At 29.2% G+C, this 27579-nt stretch overlaps 1 long non-coding RNA gene across 1 annotated transcript; it reads left to right on the top strand.

Moving 5' to 3' along the window:
• The first annotated feature begins 16465 nt into the window (after positions 1–16465).
• On the top strand, positions 16466–19956 carry LOC126837826 (uncharacterized). Its single transcript, XR_007685626.1, has 4 exons — positions 16466–16630; positions 19598–19682; positions 19742–19825; positions 19901–19956. It is a non-coding gene; the product is annotated as an uncharacterized LOC126837826 (long non-coding RNA).
• The last annotated feature ends 7623 nt before the right edge of the window (positions 19957–27579 follow it).

Below are 27579 nucleotides of genomic sequence, written 5' to 3'. Positions count from 1 at the left end.
GTGGGACACGCTGATATAAATATAAATTATAGAATTTATATTTATACATAATTACAGTGTAAAACTATACTTTTTTATTCAATAAAATCAATATTTTGCTTATTATTATTTTATTATAAATTATACGGAAATATCTATCACTACGAACAATTTAAACATTTTATTATTATATACACAGGAAATTGCCAATAATTTTACTTTTTATTTTGATAAATCTATCTAAATTCTAAATACCGACGGCCTACTGTCTTCTTGTGCTTGTTTAGAAACACAATTAGGTGGGAAGAATTCTCAAAATGGCCTGTGAAACTTGTTATAAAATACTGAAAATATTTAAATAACATTTTTTTTTTGGTCAATCTGTTTCTTTAATGTGCATGTATAGTGTACATCATACGAGTAATAAATATACATTTAAATCGAATTTGGTATTAAGTCATTTAGATATTTTTAAATCTTTTTTTTATTAAAGTATAAAGTATTTTGATTAATTATTAAATTAAAAAAAAAAACATATTTGTATATATTTATTACAGGACCCGTCTACTAGTCAGTCCGTAGGCGATCCCTCCGGGGTGAACCACAAAAGCCAGCGAACACCTGTACTAAATAAAAAAATGTCTTCCGATGACTTTATTATCATATCCGTTTAAAGTGTCCCCATACAATTACTTGAGATGAGAATTGTAAGGTTCACTTTACTTAAAATAGTAATTTCATTAGGAATATGTCAACAATCAAGACTTCATAAAACGTTCTGTACCTTTAGTGTTTAAAAACTATCATAGTAGGTAAATAAACGAATAAAATAAAAAGTATGATTAGCTTATTAGTGTATTGGTTATTAAAATCGTTTATAATATTGGTAAATTATACGTTAAGTTTAAGTAAAAAAAGTCACAGGTAAATTATTTTATATAAATAACATAAAATATACATATCCTTCATTTAACTTTATAATACTGTTTAATCTGTTGTATAGCAAATAACATTTTCATTATTTTTACCTGATTCATGTACAATTACAAATACTTATTTCGCCCTAATCTTTATATATATATATATTTTTTTTATTAAAGAATATTTACAATCTATGCTGCAAGGCTTAGCCATGTTTGATATAAAAATATAATAGGTATATGATATATCTAAACATTATACTGATTGTCTAGACATATAAGAATTTCGAAATGCATTTGTTTCTTTAAAATATTGGCCATATAACTAGTTGATGTACATTTTTAATTTTGTAAAAAAGAGAGCATACATGGCTCCGTAAACCTTTATAAACGCTCAGTTATACATTGTACTGAATATAAACTAAAACGGGGAAAAATGATAAACAATTATTATTGTATAATTCCAAGCTGTATTAGCATTCAGATTATACACAAGAATAATTTGTTTTCAATAATGTCCACAACGCAATTACATTAAAATCATCAATATCTATAATACTAATTACATTATACATTCATATAATCGCATCGCTTGGTGTAGTGTGAAATTGGTTTTCCGGTTTGAGTACTTTATTAAATTAATCAGAATTCACCATACGAGTTAAAGGTTTTCTAGTATATTGTTTTTTATTAGATATAAAAGAACTGTACAAAGATATATTAAGTACAGTTATCATATTTCAACATGTATGAAGGGGGTCCGATGTATCGGCTTGATTCCGAATATGTGTAAATATAATGAAACTGTTTGGAATCATGGAACAAAATTATCAATTGTATGTTTTCATACAAGTCCATTGTGGTTAAGAAGAATGAAACAATCACTAATGTATTATTTGTGCTATTTTCCCTAACTCGCCAACATCCTTTTAAAAATCAAAAAAACATTATACCTATTTATACAGGAAGAAAACTATACGTCACAGAAATTGGAATTGAACTAATAAATGCATCATGTGAAGAAACTCCTTTTAACCACCATGGGTCTATAACTTCAAATACGATACACAATTTACACAACACGTCACAACTCACACAAATTAAAATATTATTATCTTCAATGATCTCAACAAATAACCAGAAATCAAAATAGAGTAGGCCCAGGAATAATAAAAGAAAACCACAAAATACATTTTCAACTACACTGTAGGTGTTTTCACAACAGTACTAAAACCATTGAAATCGCTATAAAAGGTATCCAAAACATAAATCAACGAACAAAATACATTATAATGTACGCATATTGATGTGTGCTTTTTAGACGCCATCAATTTGATTACGGTCGACATGCTCCATCAGGTTTATGAGTATTTTTTACCATCACTTAGATGTGTGCCGTTCCTTGCACAAGGAATATTTCACATTGAATATTTATAAATATCGTAACAAACACTTAATGTAATTTCTAACTAACAAACTTGTTGTTCTATTATCTGTGTCCTATCATCTACATTTTACACAAGTGTTTGGTGAATTATTTTACAAACTAAAATTTAGTTCAACAAGTTTGGTAAACATTGTTTGCTTACGAATATTTTTCCAGCTATTTTCGGCGTCGAAGTTTAGCGTGCCGTGTTCACTTGGCGGCCAGACCTATCGGGTACCAATCAATCTATGCGATGAATAAACCCTCATTGTAAATGGGCACAAGTCTGATTAAAAAGACCACCCGGTGACAATAAAAATGTCAGTTGCACTTGCATAGGTATAACTATGTTTAATAACTTAAACATTTTATTTCTATACGCTTCAGCTATAAAAAAAATAATTAAAAACGTCAAGGACTTTTCCACGAGGACCTGACACAAACTTATGATAATCTGCCAGGGAATGTAATCAAATTGGTGGTTGGTGACCTAAATGCCAAGTGCGGAAGGGTAACATATTTTATTCCAATGATGGGAAGTGAAAGTATACACGAGGCAAGCAATAGAAATGGGCTTAGGGTGATATTAATAATAAGAAAAATATGATAGTAGCATAACAATATTCCCGCACAATACATAATATGTACATACATACATAAGGTCACTTGGGAATCACTGGACGGGACAACAGCTAACCAAATAGACGATTCACTTATTTTTATCCTAATTAACGTAAATGTGTGGTCACTTTATAATATTAGTTTAATGTATTAATTTCCAAAACGAGGCGTATCAATAAAATATACTCAAAAACGTTACAACAATATTTTACGTTCTTTATAAACAAAACTCAAAATATCAAGTGCATTTTATAAAAAATTGTCTGGCCTCAGAATTGTTCTAGTACGTTTGTTTGTTTTGAAAAAACAAACAGTGTAAGTAATTGATAAAACCAAAACTTCCTAAATTACTTTTTTGTATACACTTAAGGAAACTTGAAATTTTACATTAATTTTGTAACTACATAGTTCTGTTCAACAAGCAAAATAGATACAACAAAAAAGCACTATTTTATCAAATTAGTCAAACGTAAGTAACACGCTTAGTAACAGAGCTTCTTAAAACTATTTTTGAGTTTGTTTAAAAAATAACTAGCCCTACTAAAGTAATATTCTGAGGCTAGATGCAGATTCGGCGAAAAATATGCCATAGTTTTTTTTTTGTGTTTCTCATTTTCTAAAAAAAAAATTCTGAACTATACAGTAGCTCATCACTATTAGTTAAACTAAAAACACACGAAATAGGTATTCTTAGGTTAAATAGGTTATTCGACAAATCCTTTCTACGTATTATATGTTATCAATTATTCGGTATAGCAAGAAAACAAAAATTGTACACATGTTGTATAATATACTGTATGTGTTCTGTAGTGTACCTTCAGTACACGAATACCAATGAAAATGCTGTAAAAGTAACTTAATTATTAAAATTGAACATTATTTCCAATATTATTGATTATACGTGAAAAATGTTTTTGACATCATAAAACCATTTTGTTTGTAGTTATAGTACAGACCAGACACGCGAGGGGGTGAAGACCACAACCCCGGGATTTTACGAAAAGCACTTACGGCAGCATTTCCCGCAATATCCGGGTTGGCCGTGTGGGCTGATGACAGGGTACAGGCCAGACACGCAGGGGGTGAAAACTAACAACTCCGGGATTCTACGGAACGCTATAATTGCCGCCGCGTACCTCCGCAAAACTTCAGTGTATAGAATAATTTTATCTCCGAAAGGCTACACGCACTTTGATCTTAGACGGTTATACGGTATATTGCAACCGTCGGAAGCGATTTAATTATTTAGTGGAAACAAAATAGTGAGTGGATGGACATGACACGGTATACTACGAGAGTGAAGTTGCACGCTGTAATTGACCAAAGACCGTCGCGGTAAACATTTTCCATCGGCATGTCAAATTCAAAGGGACGAAAATAATTAAGCATTAGTTTGAAACCTTTGCGTCTGGCAGAGTACGGAACGAGAGCAGTAACCATACTCACGCGAAGGCGCTCAGATATTATACAAAAAAGGACTTTAATAAAAACAAATAATATATAATTATGCGAGACATACTGGCCGTAATCTCGCCGAATACGCGGTGACTACTCTTGACATATTAAAAAATTGACACCACCGTATCTTATGTACATTTCATCTATACATTTAAATTAAATTGCATGTAAATACATTGGCCTTTTTTGCATGACCCTTTATAATAATATCAAGGACAAAAAGTGATGTATTTGATTTAAGAGGACGTCACACGCCGCTTATTTTCTTCAAAAAACCCGCCTTGCGCGGATTAGTTTTACAAAGGCTATAATAAAAACTAAGAAACCACATTTTTACATAATATAGACAACAGCATTGTCTGTGTTCTACTATCGCCCTTTTTTAAATATTTTAACTAGTTAATGAATTATTAATTAATTAAGAAAGGACTTTTTGACTTTTTTAAAAATGATATAGCGTTGGTTGTGTGAGGTATATCGAAAAAATATGGTTGTTGGAACACAGATAATTTCGTCATAAATAATATGTATGAATTTCTTTCCTTAACTATATATGAAGCCTGAGAAAAATAAATTCGCACAAAGCAGTTTTGAATGGAAAAAATTGTAATTTGTCCTATAGAAATGACTGTATTAGTCTGGCAAAAAAAATGGCAATCAACAAAGTATCCTCATAACTGTATTAATAAGTATGCATTGTATTTTAAACTCTAAATTAAGATTTTTAATTTAGAAAAACTTTTAAAAGTTTTAAAAAAACTGCCTATACTTTTCTCCTTAAAAATGGCAGGTGTGGCATCCTCTTAATGTTTAAAGTGAATAATAAAGTTTTTTTGAAAAATTAGTTTTTCTACGCTCTAGACTAGTTTATTTCACACCAAAATCAGATTTGAAAAATATATATATATATATATATAAAAACAAATCATAAACAAAAAAAACCCGGATTATGAAAAATTGTAAATAATTATTTCTCAGAATCACAAAAGAGTAGTTTATAATAATATAACTACTTGTTTTTTTTTTTTGGACGACTGATTTATTGATCGATAGTCCGGAAAGGGGCCATTGTGTTTGCATACATATCATAGGAATATGTTTAGCCAATATTTTCAGTATATTAATTTTCACTATGAACAAGATGTGTGCAAAAACTTGATTAAGTTTTAATCGAATTCCTTATAGTCCACAACAACTTACTAGAAATGTGTTTCCCACATATAACGATATGCTTTGCTATTTTTTGTTTTTCCAAAGTGTTGATAGAGTAACAAACATTTTTTTTCCATAATCCGGGTGTTTTGTTTTTGTTTATAGTTGTTTTATATATATATATATTTTTTCAAGTCTGATTTTGATGTGAAATAAACTAGTCTAGAGCGTAGAAAAACTGATTTTCAAAAAAAACTTTATTATTCACTTTCAAAATTAAATCAAAGTTAAAAAAAATGTTTTCTACAAAATAATAGTTTTTTAATTTTTTTTAGTATTGAAACTTTTTGAGTTATGATAGAAAATCTAAATATTTTTGCTAAATATTGGTTTTTTTACTTGGGCGGGGGAAATATTTAAATATTTTTTTTTTACTTTAGATTTATATACACCAAGACGCTAGTTTTGTAAGGTATTACGAAAATGATTTCAAAAATTGCCAAAAAAATGGCATTTTATAAAAATATTTGCAAATATTTTTATAATTATTTTATTCTTGTGTTTGTAGGTACATATTTTACTATATTTTTCAATACTTTGAAGATGTTTAAGATCATTCCTTACTATACGTAACAAGACTATCAATTGTTTTTTTTAACGACACATAGTTTAAAATATTGTCGTTTGAATTTTTAACTTTTAACAACTGGTTTGCAACGTATGACTTTGTAAATATTTTAATTTAAGATCGTCATTCGTTCTGTTTTTATAGACAGTACTTCGGCGAGATTCCAATAAAAAATACAATAATATAAAATAATTGGTAATATTGACCCCCGTCGATATCACTGTCATCAATTACCAGACATTAGAAACACTTGTTGCGGTAGAGATTCTTTTCCGCCAAAAATAAAATCGAATTCAAATTAGTCGATGAATAAAGAATATGAGTAGCTCATTTTCAAAATTAATAATAAACACTTTTGGCAAAATAGGCAAAAATCGTTTAAACATTTCTAAAACAACTAGAAGTATAACATACAATTACTTTTAATTGTTCTATATTTTATGTTATTTTTCCAACTATGTTCAAAATTAATAAAATAAGCCAAGTGGAAATAATTAAATAAAAATGTGTTATTTACATGATAACCAAACAATAATAATTTAGTATTTTTCTCTATATACATTAATAATTAATAATATAACAATAATAACAAACAACTATTATTATTATTCGTTTTTTAGATAAAGGACTTTGATATTTATTCTGTATCTTATGAACATCTATCTTACACAAAAATACTCTAATATTGCGTATGGCGCGTCCGGCCGCGAACAGTACTTTAAATCTGTACGTCACACGGAATATTTTTGCATTTTTTTTTTACAAAAGACATAAAATTTACTATTAAATATTATAATTTAAATATTATATTTTTGGGCAGAAAACCCCTGTTATGGTGTAACAGGGATTTTGTGTCCAAAAATTAAATTATAAAACTAACAATATTATTATTATTTTATTAATAAAATACTATTTCACATAATAAATATTAAACTAACCTTTGGCTTGAATTACTTAATAGTGTGATGTCATGCTGTTTTTTTTTTGAAGGACTCATACCGGGTTGCACCAAACTTGTTGTTATCTATTGGTAAATTATTTACCACCGTAATAAACTAACTTTTGTTAAACTTGTTGTTTTATATTCAGTTTATTACCAGTATACTGGTTAACGAATAAATGGCATCAGCAGTAGGAGTTAATGGTATAATCATACTGGGACTAATCAACGATACACTGATTTCCGCTGAACGCACATTTCCATTATCACCATTTTAACGCAAAACATTGCAAACAAAATTTAACTATACGTACATTTTTACACAGCGATAAATTAATTTAACTCGTGATAAAGTACATTTTTAACAGCAGATAACATTTAAAACATGGTTTCTGCAACATAATTTATTTTAACTCCAGTTAATCGAGTTTATCTCTATGTAAATATCCGGTGCAACCCGTCATCAGTGTAATATCACTCGTATTAAAATAATTAATGAAATAATTCCTAATAAAAAATGTACACTTTTGTGCTGATGGTACAAAAAAAATTCACTATTACAGCCGCCGCGCCGATGACATGTTAAGTCCGCCCGGTTCGATTTACAATTAGCCATAGATTGTCTACCCGAAGCTTAGACGTCCCGCCTCCGCCACCAAAAACACCGACGCCGAAGGCGGAGGGACTAAACGCACACAACCCCGCCGTCGCCGATGACGGCAAATGAACTAGACGCCGCAGACGCTCCGGCGCCGCCGACGGCGTGCCGACTAGCCGCAGACCATGCCACTGCCGTCCGACGAGTGCCGAGGCTGGCCGAGACCGTGACGCCGGCGACATAACCTAACCGTAGTTAACTTACAGCTGAGCCGATCGATGCCAACAGTTCTGCGGTTTGAGCCCAAAATGCATTTATTTAGTTGATCATAGTTTACCGCAAGATTTGCTGTTTTTATTGTGCTACGTTATTGATTGAATGATTCGCGCCTTGCTTTTTAAAATGGGTAAATTTTAGTACTACACAGTACACTCTTCAATCAAAAAAACGTTTAAAATATCTGACATTTTTCATTAAAAATGATCGTAATTAGTTTAAAAAAATAATGTTTTTTCAATAAAAAAATGTTTCTTTTTTTACTAATCGTCTAGTTAAATAAAACAATTACACATATGACCCTTGTTTGAACTTTATCTCGGCAGCCGCCACCCCACACTACCGCATTGTCCATCGGTACTGAATGTACAATATACCGTACCGACTGCATCGTTTTTATTTATTTCGAGAAAATATTTAGTTATTGTGCGATAATCATCAGCGGAGGTGAGATGTAGCTTCGAAAACTGATTTTTGTTAACAATGTTAAAATCGTGAACTAACATTGGAGTAATTGTATTTCGGAATTCGATAAAGTTTGTGATGTCATAAACATAGAGTGGTGGTATTTTTTGTCTTACCTCTGTAGGGTCTAAATCGATATCATTATCCGAATCAATGTTTGTGTCATTTTGAGTCTGTAAAGGTGAATATCTGTTTCTGTTAATTATTGGTGGCGAAAGAGCAGTACTGGATGTTCTTTTGACAGAACTTTTTTTTGAAGTAGTAAGCATTGCTTTACTGGGTGCCATACCCAGGGAAGCGTTGGAACGAACGACGAAAATAAACTTTGCTTACGTACAGACGGACAACCGGTTTCGATTAACGACGCGCGTGAACTGAAAGAGTTTTAAACTTTTACTATGATGACAGTTTATTTCAATTTCAATTGTCAACAATGGAAAAGCTATTACTGAATTATATCAGTGAAAATTACATATTTTCTTCATAAAAAAGTATTTCATTTTCGTATTATTGTATACAACTTGGTTTTATCCCTATCATCGACCACAGCTATACTATCAATGTATATAAATACACTTTGAGAAGTGGTTTCCGCTTGTGCACTCCAGGCGGTTTCTATGTTCGGCGTTTGACAGCCATCTACGCGAATAAGAGATTTCTTTCAACGTGAACCCGGAATGGCTATTTCAGGAGAGACCGAACTCGGACGTTAGAATACTAATACATCGTTTTCGTGGGAACTTCCTTTTTTGTACTATTAGTAGGGGCTATAAGTTAAGACTGCTACGTGTTTAAAATATTATGTAATTGTGTATATATTCATAACAAATAAATAACTACAAAGTTACTACTTCCTTTTGAAAATTATAAAAACAATTTTAACTGTTCCAAATTTAACTTTAAACTGCTGTAAGTTCTTGGAAAGTTGTCAGATTAAGTATATTAACTAAATAGTTACAATTTTATTACTTTTATATAAGGAAACCATATATAAGGGAACTATTTTATATAAGGGAACTATGACCGAGCTGTACTCCAAAATATTGTTCGATTTTTTTTTTATGCCGAACGTGTTTTACAATTTAATAAAAAAAAATTTCTATGAATATCCAGTAGTATAGCTCAAAAAATATCTAAGATAAAAAAATACAAACAGTTAAAGCCAGTTAAGAACGTTTACTCTGCACTAAGGAAGCTGTTTTTAATTTATAATTCACCAGGTAGTAGATAAAAATTTGAAAAAAAATTCAAATATATGTAATAAGTTTTAATAGAATGTGTTATTACTTATGTTGAGTTGATATTATTTTAAAATGTTGTCAGTCTTTTGATCCAGTCCTATCATCTGAGGTTGCGTTAACCCTTATATTAGCCCTTTGAGAGTTTTTTTTTTAAATGTTTTGTTTAAACACCACGCGTACACCGATTCGGTAGTCTTACGGAATAGGATGAGGACGAAAGGTTGCCACGCGATAACAAAAACCGGAAGGGGTGAGCCCTATTATGAAATTTCTCCCAGGGCAGTGCCCGACAGTCTGTTATTAAATGTTAACCGAGCCGCACGCATACCCCGGTTAGGCAGTCTGTTAGCCGCGAAAATTTCGAAATTATGTCTACTAGAGTGCTTTATAATTTGGTCGACAACGAGCAAATTTTGAATCATCAATTATCAGCGGTTCTGTTAAAAGTAAATGGTAAGTAAATCTCACATAATTTTATATTTTTTATGTGCTAGTGTTTTATAGTTTTTTTCTGGACCGATTACGGTGATGAGACAACGCCTGTCTATAATAATTTGTTTCCATTGTTACTTATATCGTAATAATATAATGAAAATATTTTCAAATATTTGTCAACTGTTGATTCATTCAGACATAGTTGATTCATAGACATTAGTGACCTAGAAATTTACAACAGTCAAAGTTTATTATCTTCTCTATTTTTGGTTTTTCCTTAATATAAAAAAAACTTTGACTACAGATTTAAAAAAAAAACGTATATGTTTTAGTCCGACTCTAGATTTATCTTCAGTTTAATATTCAGACCTTCAGTTGTTTCTATTTTTAATATAAAGTACATTGAAAAACGTCGCTTCTGGATGACCATTGTGCATGCTGCATGCACAGTTCACGTGGTTTTATGTTGGTGTGTTTACTTTGTGCATACACACAGGCGACGTCATCACAAAGGAACATTATTATACAGGGTCCTGCAAAAACACCTCCCCTATTTAGAAATGTCACTGTGTGAGTTGTGGTACAACGGGGTATCGATCGATAGAGTATATTTCAACTGCGCCGAAACGATGTCTTTTATATTAAAACTTTAAAAAAAAAATAAGCGTTTAAACATATTTTAGCTTGTAACGTTCCTGCAAGACAGTTTTTAAAAGAGCTGTATTGAGAATGCCAACTTAGTTTTTGTACCTTAAAAATGCATGTTAGCTTAGGTTTAAGCTTAAGTTAATGATAAAAATTGTGTTATCGTTGCAATCGTCGAGTAGAAAACTGAGAGTGAACGCGTCGAGTGCTTTTATAATTTTTTATTATTTGCTAAAATGGAACATGAAATTGATGAAATGATTAATGAAAAAGGAAAACCAGTAAAAACTACATCGTGCGAAAGACCGGCAAAAGTATTACACGCGGAATTAATGGAAAATAACGTAGATAGTAGTACTTTTTAACGATAATGTCAGTTTTATTAGAAAAGTTCAATAAAATTTTAGCGTTGTTTTAGAACCCCTGTTTCTTTAGCGGGATGCAACTAATAATAATTTTTTTCGGATGCAACTCATATTTATATATACTAAGCCTGAGAGGCAACTACTGTAGATTGACCTTTTTAGTTACGATAAGGATCGGATGCAATTCGTAGTTTCCCAGATGCAACTAGTATGCGCCCATATTTTGATATCTACTATCGTACGGCCGGCCACCGAGTGTTTTGTAACTCGATGGCCACCGAGTGTTTTGTAACTCGATGGCTTCGCTCGCTACGCTAAACTAAAAGAATCCTAGGTTTACTGGCTAAAGTCTAGAAGGCGATCACAGGCTTAACGCCTTAAGTAAAATTTAACTTAAATCATACATACGAATGAATAGCGTTGAAAACTTAAATTAAAAATCACAAGTAAAAAAAACCAGTACAGTGGGGTCGGGGCATAGTGGGGACGGAGCATAGTTGGGTCGGGGCATATTGGGAACGGGGAGGTCACAGGTTTACAGGAATTTTTAAATCTGAAAGTGATAAAATCACTTTCGAAAAAACGCTTCGATGCAAATCGGTAGTTAGTATTTTCAAGCCAGTACAGTCCAAACCAAGCACAGTATAAACCAGCAAAGTTAGAAAGTTTTAAATGAAGATTCTGTATTTACAAATGAGCATCAAAGCGTTTATTTATATGCGATTTTATCCGAGAGGACTAGTACAGTAGAGTATTGGCATAATGTAATCAAAGCAATGAGGAAACGGAGTGGTCACAGGTCTACAAGAATTATTATAAATAAAAGTGATAAAATTGAATAAAATCGCTTTCAAATAAACGCTTTGATGCTCATTTGTAAATACAGAATCTTCATTTAAAACTTTCTAACTTTGCTGGTTTATACTGTGCTTGGTTTGGACTGTACTGGCTTGAAAATACTAACTACCGATTTGCATCGAAGCGTTTTTTCGAAAGTGATTTTATCACTTTCAGATTTAAAAATTCCTGTAAACCTGTGACCTCCCCGTTCCCAATATGCCCCGACCCAACTATGCTCCGTCCCCACTATGCCCCGACCCCACTGTACTGGTTTTTTTTTTTTTTGCAAAAACTTAGTGGACCAAATAACACATATACAATGTCTTGTTATATTTTGTTGGAATGGTCGACGATTCATGTTTCAATCGTTTGTACTCCATAGTTTAAATTATAATCGCTTATTCTCAATAAAATTAATATTTATGTATTATATACTTCCATTAAAGCAATCTCAAACAAACTATTTATACTTCACAGATTATATTATTTCAAAGCTATATTATACTTCTATTTTACTAGATTGACAATGTACAAAATAAAATGCAACTAAAAAAACCTTTTCATAGATCCTTAAAATGTAAAGGGTGGGATAGTGAAACGGGTTTTTACCATTTAAATACATTAGAAAATCGCCGTTTTACTGCCTCATCCTGTATATTAATTTCTTGTTATTTTCTAAAGAAAAATCGATTTTCTTACATTTAAATTAAAATAAATCGTATACTGGTACTGTGATGGAGAAAACAATAAATTTTACCTACATTTATTACTTATTAGTTAAATATTACTAACATGTATAGCCACTAGCGGTCGGCTGTTGCCTGTTATTTAACAATAACCTATTATGGAGATTTTAAAAATTGTGTTTTTTTAATAATAGCATAGGAGCAGTATCATGATATTAAATGTTCACGAGATCTGATCTAGTCACAAAATAAAGTATTATCATTTATGACTTAATTATTATTAAAATTTATCTTAATAGTAATGGTACATAGTAATAAAATAATGAAATATTTTTTACAAAATTAGAGCTACAAGTTGATAAACTAAAAAAATAAAATTAGCACGAAGCAGATTATCTAATATTAGACAATTTAAACAATCAAGCGTGAATCTCTTTAAATGAATAACAGTATAACAATATACAAAACATAAGTTTTCCTTTAAAAAAATTGTGTAATAAAAAAAACATTTTGAGGCGGTATACTGCATAAAAACCAACACTTAATCTGAATCCAAAAAACAACAGTCCTCTTCATTATTTGCAGGTAGTTGGACATTAAATACTCATAGTTAACCTTCGGTAAGGTTATATAACGCAGGCTATAAAATAACGAGATAACGAAAGTGGTTTTGTCGTATCAGAATCATTAAATGTCTTAATAAGTACACGGATAGGTTTTTTTCCCAATAAATCGAGTGTCTACTATAATCAGTTACACGATTTAGTCGCCTATGATATCATGTAATAAACACAATATTATGATACCGATCATTGGACCCTAACCTAATCTATCACGGATAGACGTTACCAACTGATAGTTTTTAGTGTCTGTTCGTTTCTCACATCTGGTACACTGGGTTTTTAGTTAAAAAAAAAAAAAAAAAATGAACTTTGTGTAAACTTTAAGTCAAGAGTGGTACTTGAGCACAAAACCTAATAGTATCATTCTGCATAGATATAAATAAAATTGTTTTAATGATTTGATCAATTTTTTTTAAAGATTTTAGGTGTTTTTGTTGAAATATACATAATCTGCGAAAACATAGTTTCCCGGCAATTAAAAAAAAACTGTAGTGCCGAATTTTTTTCCCGTTTAATATGTTATGGGTACATATGAGTTCCAACTACTGGCAAATTTTCAACCCAAAAGTTTTAAAATTACGGCTAAAAACCCCGAAAAACAAAAAAACTTGTACCCCCCCTAGGGGGGCGGGAAATGGGTATATTTTGAATTTGACAAAACTGACGTGCGCGGGCTTACCAAATAAATATTTTTTAAACATTTCAACTCGATCCGACTCTTTTTCTTGATACTATAGCCAGTAAAAGTTCTAACTTAAAAACTCGTACGGTTTTTTTTTTGTTTTTTCAACTTTCGTCTGTGAAGACTTAAATTTTTTCAACTTTTACCCCCCCAAAGTACAAACTAGACAAAATTTGTGATTTATAGAGTTGCTATTCGAAGGAATTGGTCTAGTATTAAAAAAGTTACAGTGTATACAGCGAAAAAAAAAGCCCACATCAGAGTAAAACCAATACCTTCTCGCTTTGCATCGAAGCTAAAACAAACTCTGCCGCAGTTGATGTATATAACTATACATTAAATGTACTATAGATAAATAATGTCCATGTTATGATGGGAAACGCATATAACACAAATATTTTAGTGTAGATTTTGGACACTGGGAGCGATCAATGTTGGGAAGAGTGGTGGAAACGTGTGGTATAGCTCAAACCAGAATAAATTATATGTGATCCACAAAAAAGCATATGTTTGAAATCCATTCTGAGCCTTATTGACAGAAAAACTAACTAAAAAAGAGCTTCCAGCTGTTCCATACGCGTTGTTTATCTATATTACATTTAATCTATAATATAACCCCGGCGCTGTTGATTTATATTTTTTAGTATACCACCTTAATTCCACCGGCGCAATAGATGTATACAATATAGGTAGTTGCCCAAAATGGGCGGAATTGACGAATACCGGATCGATAGTGGTATACATGCCATTTCCTCCGACCTAACCTAAACCAGTTTGCTAGGAACCATAATGAGGATGAACTCTAAATTACCGTACATCATTGAATATTTATAAAATGAGCACACTGATAGACATGGTTACTGGAATTATTTAATTTTATATTTTCCTAAATCGTGTTATATTATTAAGTGAAAGTTCAAGGCTGCGTTTTTTTTCACTCGTCATCGCGCGGTACTCGGTCTTGTTCAGAGTTTTGGTAGAATACAAATTAAAATTGTGATAACTAATAACTTACTATTTGTCAATAACAGTATTATGTTGTTATGCATTATGTTTGTTAATTAAACAAATTTGTTCGTTTGTTTGAATAATTTCCTCAGTCCTTCACACTGCCGTTCAGTCCCTCACAATGACAATTTGTTTAATTCAAATTTTCTGCTTAACTAAGAATTTCTATGAAGGAACATTAAAGGTCTTTATGTGAATCTCATGGCTTAATCAGAAACAAAAAAAATATTGTAAAAAAATTGACTTTTCTTTAAGTGAAACAATTATGTCAAAATTCCTTGGTTTCAGAGAATCATCTATATAATTGTATATTTAAATACATTTATCCGAGCTGCTCTATTTGAGCTTGAGGCTTTTTAGTATAAATAAATTAAATCATGACTCTGAGACTTTTTTTGCTCTTAAACTGGTTAGGTTAGGTATAAAATATTACACGCCTGACGCACGTAAATACATACTACATAATAATACATAAGCCGACTGAAGCACGACACAAACTAAATTAGTTTTGTGTCAATAAATATTATTACCCAGATACGATAAACAGATAGACAGACAAGTAAGAAAAAAATCATACTGAAAGGGTAGAAAAAAATAATGCTTTCATCTTTATAATTGGTTATCATTGAATAACGTCTATAGATAAGATATCGCACCAAGGACGTCCGGAGAGTAAAGATACAACCCAATACAAGCCCCCCCTCCCCCAAGGCCGTAGAAAATTTTTTTTGCTATGTTGGCCACAATGCAGTTAAGCTTATTTTTTCCCCTTCAAAACAAGACCAGAACGAGTTCAGTACGTCAAAAACTGTGGTCACAGGAATTTTTCTCGTGAAACATGTCGATCGAGTCTTCCGCCAAGTGGAGAATCCGCGCCAAATCCGTGAAATCGAGTGCAGACCTCCAAAGAGTTTTTGGAACGCTATGAACTGAAGGGTGATGATTTTCTCAAGTGTATTTCTACTGGAGATGAAACTTGGGTTGCACACTATACGCCTAAAACCAAGAGACAGTCCGAACAGTGGCGTCACACCACTTCACGGTTCACCCTCAGCCAATATTACCTAATACGTAATATAAAATTATTAAATACATATAAATTTAACATTGAGTTAACTAGTATTTGATAGAATGAGTATTATAATAAAAACAAATTTAATATACTCAATGTTTATTAATATAATGTATCACACAAAATCTAACTTAATTTATTATTAAATTACAAACGTTTTTGTTTAATACAAATCCATAACGTTTTATGAGTGTAATGTTTTTTTTTATGTGCGGCGATGGTATAAAATGCTACGTGACGTTTTGGGGGTTGTGGTGGCGGCGAGGGTGTTGCAATAGCAACAATGCATATTGGACTCCCTCAGCTGTTACCGAGCGTTATTATTGATTTATTACGGCGAAACGCACGCTACCGTTTTTACTTCACCATGGCGGATGGCCTTGCATGCAGTACGGTACGAGACGACGTCATACGCGCATTGAACGTTGAACAATTTTTTTTTTTTTAATGTTTTAACAATTTACGATAAAATTCATCAAATGACATATTATTTCTTTACACCGTACTCATTCGTCATACAGCATTACAAAATGTTTTAAAACTGAACACAAGGTTGCAGCGTAATATTAGGTACAGTATAAAACGTATATTATAAGGACTCTGGTCAATAGAATAACCGTACATGTATAAAACGTAACGCCAAAAGAACCTTGAATAATATTTTATTATAATGTATAACAATAACAAAACTATTGGAATTTGCTTTTTATGCAGCTTTTAGCTTCGAAACAAAGCTGCGAAGGTATCATATGTGTTTTTTTTTTTATCTGTATGCACTGTAACTTTTTTAATACTGGACCAATTCCTTCGAGTAGCAACTCTATAAATCACAAATTTAATCTAGTTGGTACTCTGAGGAGGTAAAAGTCGAAAAATTTTACTTCTACACAGTCGAAATTTGAAAAAAACAAAAAAAAACCGTACGAGTTTTTAAGTTAGAAATTTACTGGCTATAATTTCGAGAAAAAGAGTCGGATCGAGTTGAAATTTGTTAGGAATATTTATTTGGTATGCCCTCATACGTCAGTTGTATCAAATTTAAATTATACCCATTTCCCATCCATCTCCCTAGGGGGAGGGGGGTACAAGTTTTTTGGGGTTTTTAGGCGTAATTTTAATTCCTTTAAGTTGAAAATTTGCCAGTTGTTTGAACTCATATGTATCCATAACATATTAAACGAAAAACAAATTCGGCACTACAGTTTTTCTTTAATTTCCGGAAAACTATGTTTTCGCAGATTGCGTACATATTAACAAAAACCCCTAAAATCTTAAAAAAAATGTATCAAATCATTAAAACAATTTTATGTATATCTATGCAGAATGATACTATGATAAATGCGATGTCTGTAAACAAAGTTTTAATATACAATCTTACCTCAAAACTCACGAAAGAACACATACCGGCGATGTAATGTCTGTGTAAAAACATTCTGTCATTCTGTTGGCTTTGAGGAGAAATTGTTTATAATATATGTAAATTTGTATTTTAAAATTGAATTTTAATTAGAAATATTAATTAATTTTTATGCAACGAATCATGTTTATGGAAAGATTAAATTAAAGAATAATAATTTATTGTGTTACTTGTAAATTGTGTTTATTTTTTTGTTGAGTTAATTATAGATTTAAAATAATAAGTAGGTAATATAGTTTCAATTCTTTATTAAAATACCTATGTTCATAATTCACTTTAATAACTGGGGAATTTAAAAATACTATTTTTTGTTAGATTTTTATGTTTTCAAATAAAAATAAAAATTACAAAATTTTTACAACATATAATATTTCTATTTAATCGTATTTGAGTAGAAAATCAACATAGTCTTTAAAAAGTTTAACTTATAATAATATAATATACAAATATTCTTGCACAACCGCATTTAGTGAAACCAATGTGTTTTATACTTTATAAACCAGTGTTTAACATGTTGTATAATTTGGTAGTTAAATTGTACTGTTAAATTAAGTAACTCCAGGTTGTACAAGAATCACCAACAGAATACATATGTATGTATTTAATATTTTTGTTAGTTGGTAGAAACATATGTACTCATATAAATTGACATTTTATTCTTGACTAAAATGAACAAACATGTACTTAAATCGAAGTGTGTGGAAATTAATCATATGGTCGCCAAGATACTCTGAAAAGTCACCAAGCAAAAGCACACGGCTCATAGTTTCATACACCTCACGTGACTGTTTGGCAGTTTTAAAAATAGTTTTTTAAAATCTATTTGTTATTATTTTATCATTTTTTTTACTAATGGTTTAATTCAGATTTAATATATTTTTATTAATTGTCTTATAATTTTTTATTTATTACTATCGTTTAACAAATCAATAACATAAGTGTTATTTTTCCATTTAATTTTTCGACGGTCACATGAATTGTTTAGTTTTTACATTTTTATAATGTATTTTTTAATTTTCATAAACTACACATGCAATATGGTAAACAATATTATTACTATTTTTTGTTATAAAATGTTATTAGTCTTTTTTAGTTACTTTTGGTTTTTAAGAGAAATTGTTTATAATATATGTTAATTTGTATTTTAAAACTGATTTTTAATTAAAAATATTTTTTTATTTTTATGCGTTGAATTATGCGAACCATGTTAAAAATTAAAAATAAAATGTATTATTATTTCGGCAATTATGATTACACAATGGTAGTAGTTTCATTTATATTTTTTAGAATAAGTTTTTCGTTTTTTTTAATTCGAAGAATTATTAAGTTTGATTGATAGTAAACCTAACCTGACCAATATTAATAAATATCATTCGGACAAATCAGCAGAATATGGTTACTTCAATATTTACATTTATTATTAAATAATTAGTAAAAATAATTTTGTTCAATATATTTGTGTGGTTAGTAGTTCCCAAGAAAACATAAAATCGAGACATTTTATTTGTATTCACATCATTAATGTGACTTAGAAAATAAGAAATATTATGTTATTATCTAGAAAACAGCTAAGCAACTATAGTTATTATAGTTATTAAGAAAAAATCAAATATTTCAAAAATCCTAAACTACAAAACAAAATGCATTTTATTGTATACGCATATTTTGGTAGCAATGTTATCATTGTCAGGGATTACAACAGATTTGGCCTAAACTTTTTTAAATATTTGATTATTTTAATTCTTATCCATCATATTATAAGAGGTTAGTGAAGTGCGGTGAAACCACCGTTATATTTATATACCATTCGGTTCAAAAAAATGAATAAAATTTAAAGACAATATGACGACAGTCAGTTTTGGTTGAAACAATGCTTAGTTTGGACTGTGATTGGTTTAGAATATGCAGGTTTACACAGTGCTAATTTTTTAATAGATTTTTATTTTAAGTTATAATTAAAACAGCTATAGATATTTTGTTAATACACGCAGCTATTAAAAGTCGAAAGATGAGATTTATAAATTATAATGTAAAAGTTCAAATTTATCATTTTTTGACTAATATAATGACAAAATCCTCATGACCGTAAATAATACGTTATTATTTTTTTGTTTTTGCAGGAACCTCATTTACAGCCGTCAATTCTTGGGGGTCCTGCTGAAATACAACATTTCTTATTCCTGGATTTAGACAGTTGTAGTTATAGTTAGTATAAACAAAATAACTGATAATTTTAAAATAATAATTGTTTTACCTTACTTTAGGAAACTTGAATAATGGTAACCGATTCTTGCAAGTTTTGCTGACTGGCAACATATCTTCTGTTTTTAATTTAATAATCGTTCGAGGTAAGTATAGCCATAAATAATAATGATTAAAATAATTATTAATTTGTGTATTTTTTTAACGAACATAATTTACAGCGACCAATATTTGTGACATTTGCTGAGTGGCTACAAGTCATCTTTTTTTTAATTAGAATAGTCGTGTTTGGTGAGTATATACATAATAATTGGTTATTGTAAAATGTAAAATTTTTTTTTTCCCCTCGGAAAGTATTTTTTTATAGCAATCAATCTTATAGCTGCTCATTACAACTATTGTAATTATCAATTGTAGTATTTGTTGTCAATTCATAGTCCGGAATAATTTATAAATTACAAGTGTTTCAAAGAACTCAAAATTCTTTATGATTAAGTTTATAATATATCATCCTAACAAGATGTGGATTTAGTGGAACTTATAATTTTGTAGTTTTTCTTTTTGAAGTTTTTTGTCCATATTATTGTGGAATGTTAATTTTTTTTTTTAACATCCTATGAATTGGCAAACAAAAATCATAAACCCTTACTCCTAGAAGATGTGGAAACCATAGCTTTTTTTACATTATTAAGGTTAGTTTTAAGATTTGAGGACTGAAAATTAGAGTGAATAGATCCTTTGGGGATATAAGGAAAGTCCAAAAAAGAAGAAAAATACACTTTGACTATACTACTAGGTTGCTCTATAAGAGTGAACATAACAGGTAGTCAATTACGACTTATGGGAAACAACGGTAACATAATGTTATTGACAGCCGATCTACCAATCATGTATTCACTCTAATACTAAGTCCCAATGTGTGTTCTACACAAAAAAAAAACAAAACAAAACGTATAACACATCGTTGTATTACCAATACCATCTTAGCTCCGTCCCAAAGCTAAAACACATAACTATAAAGCCAATACCTACTCTTCCTGAAATTGAAGCTAAGATACTATAATTGAATTGTTAAATTAATTAACAACTTTTTATTCGTTAAAAAATATGGTTGAGAGTGGGACTATAACATTTATAATTGTCTTAATGTAATTATAATTTTATTATTGTCTTATTGCAATCAAAATGATTTTTATTAATAAACAGCTTAGTGGGATCGACACAGTGGTTTAAAATCTGAAATATTTGGCCAAAACCCCATAAATATTAGTTTTTTTGTTGGAGAGTATCGTGTAAAAAATTGGTATTTAAAAAAAAACAGTGATTTCGAACCACTGCATAATGGAAACGGTACATCTTGGATAGTTGGAGATCATAGGGATTCAAGAGTTATTATAACTCTTTTTTTTGTATTTCTTTAATAAAAAATAATATAGACCACACGTTTTTGAGAAAATTAAATATATTATACCCCTCCCCCTTCGCTAAATTATATTTAGACTAATTTTCAGGTCTGAAAGCCATAAACTACACCTAATAGAGTGAGATAAAGTAAAAAATGTCTACCCATTGGGGTAAATGGATTTGTATACTTTTTTTAGTTTATCAAAGTATACCTATTCATAAAACTATGTTTAAAAAACTTTCCATACAAATTTATAAACATTCGACTATTTTTAAACTAAAACGTTATAGCGCATCATAATTTCAAGTTATGATATGTAAACTGTCTGGGTATTTTTTTTTATTTTAAACTAAATTTTAGTCATATGATTTATGTCGCTTATTTAAAATAAAATAAATTTTAGACACCCTTAAACCTTGGCCTATTAATATATAGGTGTTGGCTATTATTCCCTAATAGTCAATTAAGGTTCCTCAATACCAAATAATTTTCATCTACTTTTACCTTATTAATTCAATAATTAAAATTGAAATCATTTGCATGAAAATTGTTTGTTTGAAATGCAATATAAAATTATTTATCATATTTAAGTAATCTAAATTTTAGTTCTTGTCACTAATATTCCGTCTTTTTTTTAGATTATACCGCACTACCAACACTAAAAATTCGTTCCACTGATGCAACGGCAATGACAACGGCAACGACAGACAGGTCTAATTACGAAATGTAATTGCAATCGACTTTTAAAATGTATGATTTTGTTTTGTTTTAGAGTGGACTACTACCAAAACATTAATCTTGATACTTAGTGTTTTATAACAGTTTTTCGTTTTTAATTTTAAAAAATATCACACCTTTTTGTAAACCATTAATGAATAACATAAAAAAAGTTAAAGTGGTTACAGAAAAAACAATCATTATAAAGTATGGTTTAATGTTATAAATTATATTTAATAACTAATTAACTAAGAAAATTATTATAGAATATAGGTTTAACATTATAAACATTACAAACTAAATTTTTTTAATGCAAAGGTACAACTGAACGATTAATATGAAACACATATTTGTTGAAATTAGTTTGATGATCAATGTTTTTAACCACAAATACATTGATTTTATACTTGTTTCTTCTATAAAATTATGATTCTGTTTAAATACTTGTAATAAAATATTTGTTCATGCATTTCAATACTTTTGAATATATTCTCCTTTATATATTGAAAATATATAAGAAAAAGCAGAGTAAAAAAGTAGGAGAGTGACTACACCAAAATTAATTTACTCAAAATTATTTGTTGCGCCTTGGTTCCAAAAAAAAGTCTATTTAATTAAATTGTATTTTTCATGGCCTCTTTGTTTTATTTAAAATCTATTCTAGGAGAATTATTAATTTAAGGGAATGAAAATCCCTTTTACTTTTTTTCTGCGGTAGGTAAATAGGGTTATAGAAAAAATGTTACCTGAAAACCATATCATAAAAATTGATCGTTTGTTAAAATAAAATATGTACAATACCTAAAAGTTAGCATTTAAAACTTAAACAACTACCTAAGTGTACATCAGGAAACTCTGTCTTATTTTAAGACTTTATTTTAAATACGTTTTTTTTTAATGTTTTAGTCAGAATGTACCAATGGGTTAAAATACTTTTTAGAAGTATCCTTTTACAAGACAATATATTATAATTGTTACACTCTAAAAATACCCCTAGAAAAACTTTTACAACAAATATTTCATAGAAAAAGTTACTAGTTTACAATAAATGTTGTAAATTAAAAGCTCTCTGTACAGAAAAAAGTTTTATTCATAATGTGAACTTTGATTTATAGTGTGTATATTCAAATATAGATTAAGCAATGAATATCATTACTAAACGTGACTACTTTGTTTTTGCATATCCAATATACATGAATGTTTGCTTATCAATAATATTAGAATACATTAAATGCGCTTAATAAAACTGCTTTGTATAAAATTACGCTACAGTGACGACAATTATTGCTTTTTTGATTTTAATTTAAACGTTCTGTTTATTGTGTTACGACCTTACTTTGTCTGATGGCAGTACAAACACGGTGTTGTAGCGTTGCATATTTAATTGCTTCTGAAAAAGTGGTCGTTTTTCCGCCCTAAATTTGAGCTGATATTAAATTTTAGTCATATGCTTTGTGTCGCTTGTTTAAAATAAAAAAAATTTTAACCATCTCTAACCCTTGATCTATTTATAAAAAGGTGTTGACTGTTTTTCCCTAATAGTCAATAAAGGTTCCTCATTACCAAATAATTTTCATCTACTTTTACCTTATTAATTTAATAATTAAAATTGAAATTATTTGCATGAAAGTTGTCTGTTTGAAATGCAGTACAAAACTATTTATCATATTTAAGTAATCTAAATTTTAGTTCTTGTCATTAATACTCCGTCTTTTTTTAGATTATTCCACACTACCAACACTAAAAATTCGTTCCACTGGTGCAACGGCAATGACAAAGACGAATAGAAGGTCTAATTACAAAATGTAATTGCAACCGACTTCTATAATGTATGATTTTCTTTTTCTTTTAGAGTGGGTATAGAATTTAAAATTCTTATACTTTGAGTAGAGGTTTTTTTTTTACTCTCCTAATTTATTTTCAATAACGATATTTTTAGACATATTTTTGGCTATGAAAATAAAAATGTACTAGCATCTTCAACTTTATGCATACTGCTGAACTAATTTTTACTATTCTACCATGAGCTACAAAACATGTTTTTTTAATTTTGAACACTTTCATGTAATTATTACACATAGAATTATATTATATTTAAAAGAACTTGATTGATATTAACCAAAAAGGCACATACATTATCATAAAAGTAATTCCATCTCGTTACGATATGTTTTTATAACAAAACCTAAACAACTTTTGATAATGTCAGCTATGAAGAAAGAATTTGGCTCAGTGAAAATATCTTTGAATTATATCTTTAAAAATTTGTTCGACTTGGCTTCTTTTCCTGAGAACATTCTAATAAAGCTTCAAAATCCTAAATAAGGTATTAATCATAATATATTAAATTTAAACTACAAAACGTTTAAGATCTGTGACATACGGTATTTATTGATAGAATATTTTAATATATACCTTTGTAGTTTATTGTAATTCTAGTTTTGCAAATGTTGGAATTTTTTTCGAGGTAAATAAAATATTTAAATGAATTTGGGACTATTTAAAAAAAAGTTGAGTTGCACACAATGCTTAAATGTTGAGTGTTCTAACATTTCACAAAATGACATAACAAATGATTTTATTGATACTCTAACTTTTAATGTATTCAATTGGATTAAGCTTTAGTTTAGATTTTAGAACTAAAGACATAAAACCAAACCAAAAGAGTAAGAATAAAACCCTCACTGGATGAAAGGCTTAATATTATTGTCTCTGTAAACTGGTAATAGTATATTATATCTATAGAAAAAGATACCCAAATTCAAAAGTAATTGGTTGATTTTTAAAAAAGTTTTATCCTGACGTAAAGTTAAAATGGAAAAAGTGTACATATTTAAAATATTGTTTATGCTCTTGATGGCAAGGAAACAAATTGTTTCATGTTTGACATTAGAAAGTACATATAAGGTACTACTTCCAGTCTTATTAAGGAGTTACAAAATCTTAATTTAAAGGTTTAACTATGATGTCTAATTATTAGTTCAGTAATTAGGAATTTTTTTCTGTCTATCACAGCATCTTTGACAGATATTTAAAAAAAAGTTGCATCGAAACATAGCTATGCATAGTCTCTAATATTGATTAAATAATAATCGTAGAATACATTTTTATCATATTTAAAATAATGAGATCTTTATTTATAGGTTCTCTCGTCAGTTTTTTTTTAAATTATTAAACCAACATTCAAAATTTATATTTGAATACTGCCTTTTTTTACTTTTTTAAGTGCTTGTTTAAGGTAAAATTAATGTTTTCTAAAAAAACGACTGAAGAACCTAGTTAATGTTCTTCCCTTTTGAATAAGGGAATTTTAATAAGAAATTCTTTTTACTCCCATCCCAAATTAGTTTTTTTGATAGCTACTTTTAAAACATAAATAGTTAGGCATACATTTCATCCTACTACTAAAACTATTAATTATAATACTTAGTGTTTTATAACAATTTTTTTGTTTTGTATTTAAAAAAATATCACACCTTTTTGTAAACAATTAATGAATAACATAAAAATAAGTTACAGCGGTTACAGACAAAAAAATCATTGTTAAGTATGGTTTAATGTTATAAATTTATTAATAACTAACTAACTTAGAAAATGATTAAAGGTTATACATTATAACGCAAAATAAATTGGATACTCAACATTTCTGGGCTCATAGAAGTTATTTAAGTATACACTTATATTTGTCTGCTCTTCTTGCACCTCTATATCCGGTCTTAAATTGATAGTACCATGACTGGTTTCGTTAAAATGGGCTCCATACAGTGCTTGATGTTCTATACAAGGTAAAATTTTAGTTAACATAATTATTTTATTGAAATTATTTAAATTAAATGTTGACGAGGTTACCTCTTAAATCGGCTTGCGCTTCAATATTATTCATTCGCCGGTTCTGCAACTTGTTGTGGTAATTTTGTAGATTCAAATCATTACGCAGCCTTGCTCTTCGGTTTTGAAACCAAATCTAAGTAACAAAAAGTTGTACAATCAAACTTTCGACTTTCATACCCAAAATTCAGAGGTTAGGGGGGTTGAAAGCTAAATCCCCCGGTAATATTTCGTCGAAAACTTTAACAATACACGATATTTTACAAATGAAATATATAGATACTGTTTTAGTTAATCTATACATTTTTTTTTATAATATTAAGTGGGATTGGGCTTTTATTAATTATTACTAAAAATTTTTTGAATTATAAATTTTAGATTTTAATTTAATCATTTTTTTTCAAAGTGCTGGTGTATGTAAGTACTCTTAGGTAAATTAAGTTTACACGGGGTTGATTCCCTGAGAAACTCTATGAGGTACTGAACAACTTAGTTTGGAAAATATAGATATTATGTGACGATGAGGAAGTGAAGACTAAGCTAAGTGTGATTACTTAAGTTCAAAGTGGCATAAATTAGAATACTACTGTAATATGTGTCATGTGTAGTATAAAAATGTTAGTGCACAATGAGACGAAAGGCGTAAAATAATGTAACGACAGCTAAATGTACAAACAGTAAAGAAAACTGAAATTTACACATCGACTACCCCAACGAAAAGGGTCGTACCTAGTTTTTTGTAACTTTTCAGGATGAACCAAACAAACATCCAAATTTAAATTCTTATTCTGTTTTTAACTTGGAAAATTTGGATAACATACTATAAAATGTATCCAAATTTTCAAACTGATATGTTAAAAACAGAATAAGAATTTAAATTTGAATGTTTGTTTGGTTCATCCTGAAAAGTTGCATAAACGAGATACGACCCTTTTCGTTGGGGCAGTCGATATGTGTTTGTTAAGTGACACAAGTCAAAAAGTAAACACACATTTAAGAAACATGTTATTTACCAGAAGATGGCTTACCCTATTTTTAACATAGTTTATCATAATAGAGTAGCTTATTTCCAAAAAATTAATATTGATATTATGTTAAAGTTTTTAAATAATATATTGTTTTAATTTGGTCTTTAAATATACTTCCAAAACTTATTATTTCCCTAATAAAGTTTAACTTTATTTGTAAATTTATTTCCAAAACTTATTATTTATTTGTTTTAATGTTTATGGGCGCCCTTGTTTACATAATTATATATTAAACCCTTATGTATAGAATTACAAATAAGAAATGAGAAATTTAACCAATAGATACTCACATTAGGTTATCACTGAATTTAATTTTAAAGTTAGTAATCATTTAAGTTTAAAAAAACGAAAATACTTATTATATTTGTTTACCAAGTTGACAACATAAATAAAATCGTAATGATTTTTTTCCTCGGAACTTTAATCCTCCCACTTTAATCTAGTAATTAATAATATACACACATTTTAGAGCTAATACTAATTATCTGAAATCATTTTTCTTAAATATTTTCATTTGGCTTAAGCCTTAAAGTGTTTGATTTGAAACTTTGTCAGAAAAATAACTTAAAATGTAAGTAGATTAATAAACAAATTATATCTATGATTGTTTTAGACGTTTTAAACAGTTTTTTTCATATTCTCTCGAAATTTTAAAAAGGGTTGATAATTAGTTTTGGAAATAAGCCACTATTGTATAGTCTAACAAAAATACTCACAAAGGTTTTTTTTATTATATCAACGAAAGTACATAAAACTTTTTTTTTTTTAAGTTAAGATATATTTCTTTTTAGCTAAAAAAAGCTATCTTTGTAAATTTTCGTCAAACAAGTCGTTTAAATATTAATTATTGATATTTGTGGTAGTTACAAAAATTCAAACTGAAAAAACCGTTAAATGTTTAAGGCGTGATTTCGATGAAAAA

The sequence above is a fragment of the Adelges cooleyi genome, unplaced genomic scaffold (genome assembly GCF_023614345.1).
Source record: "Adelges cooleyi isolate 19-005CV unplaced genomic scaffold, UGA_ACOO_1.1 ACOO_flye_CR_arks_rails_tigmint_CR_PRNA_3, whole genome shotgun sequence".
Lineage (NCBI taxonomy): Eukaryota > Metazoa > Arthropoda > Insecta > Hemiptera > Adelgidae > Adelges > Adelges cooleyi.
Note: the sequence above shows the minus strand (reverse complement) of the source record. Positions and strands in the feature narration are given on the sequence as shown.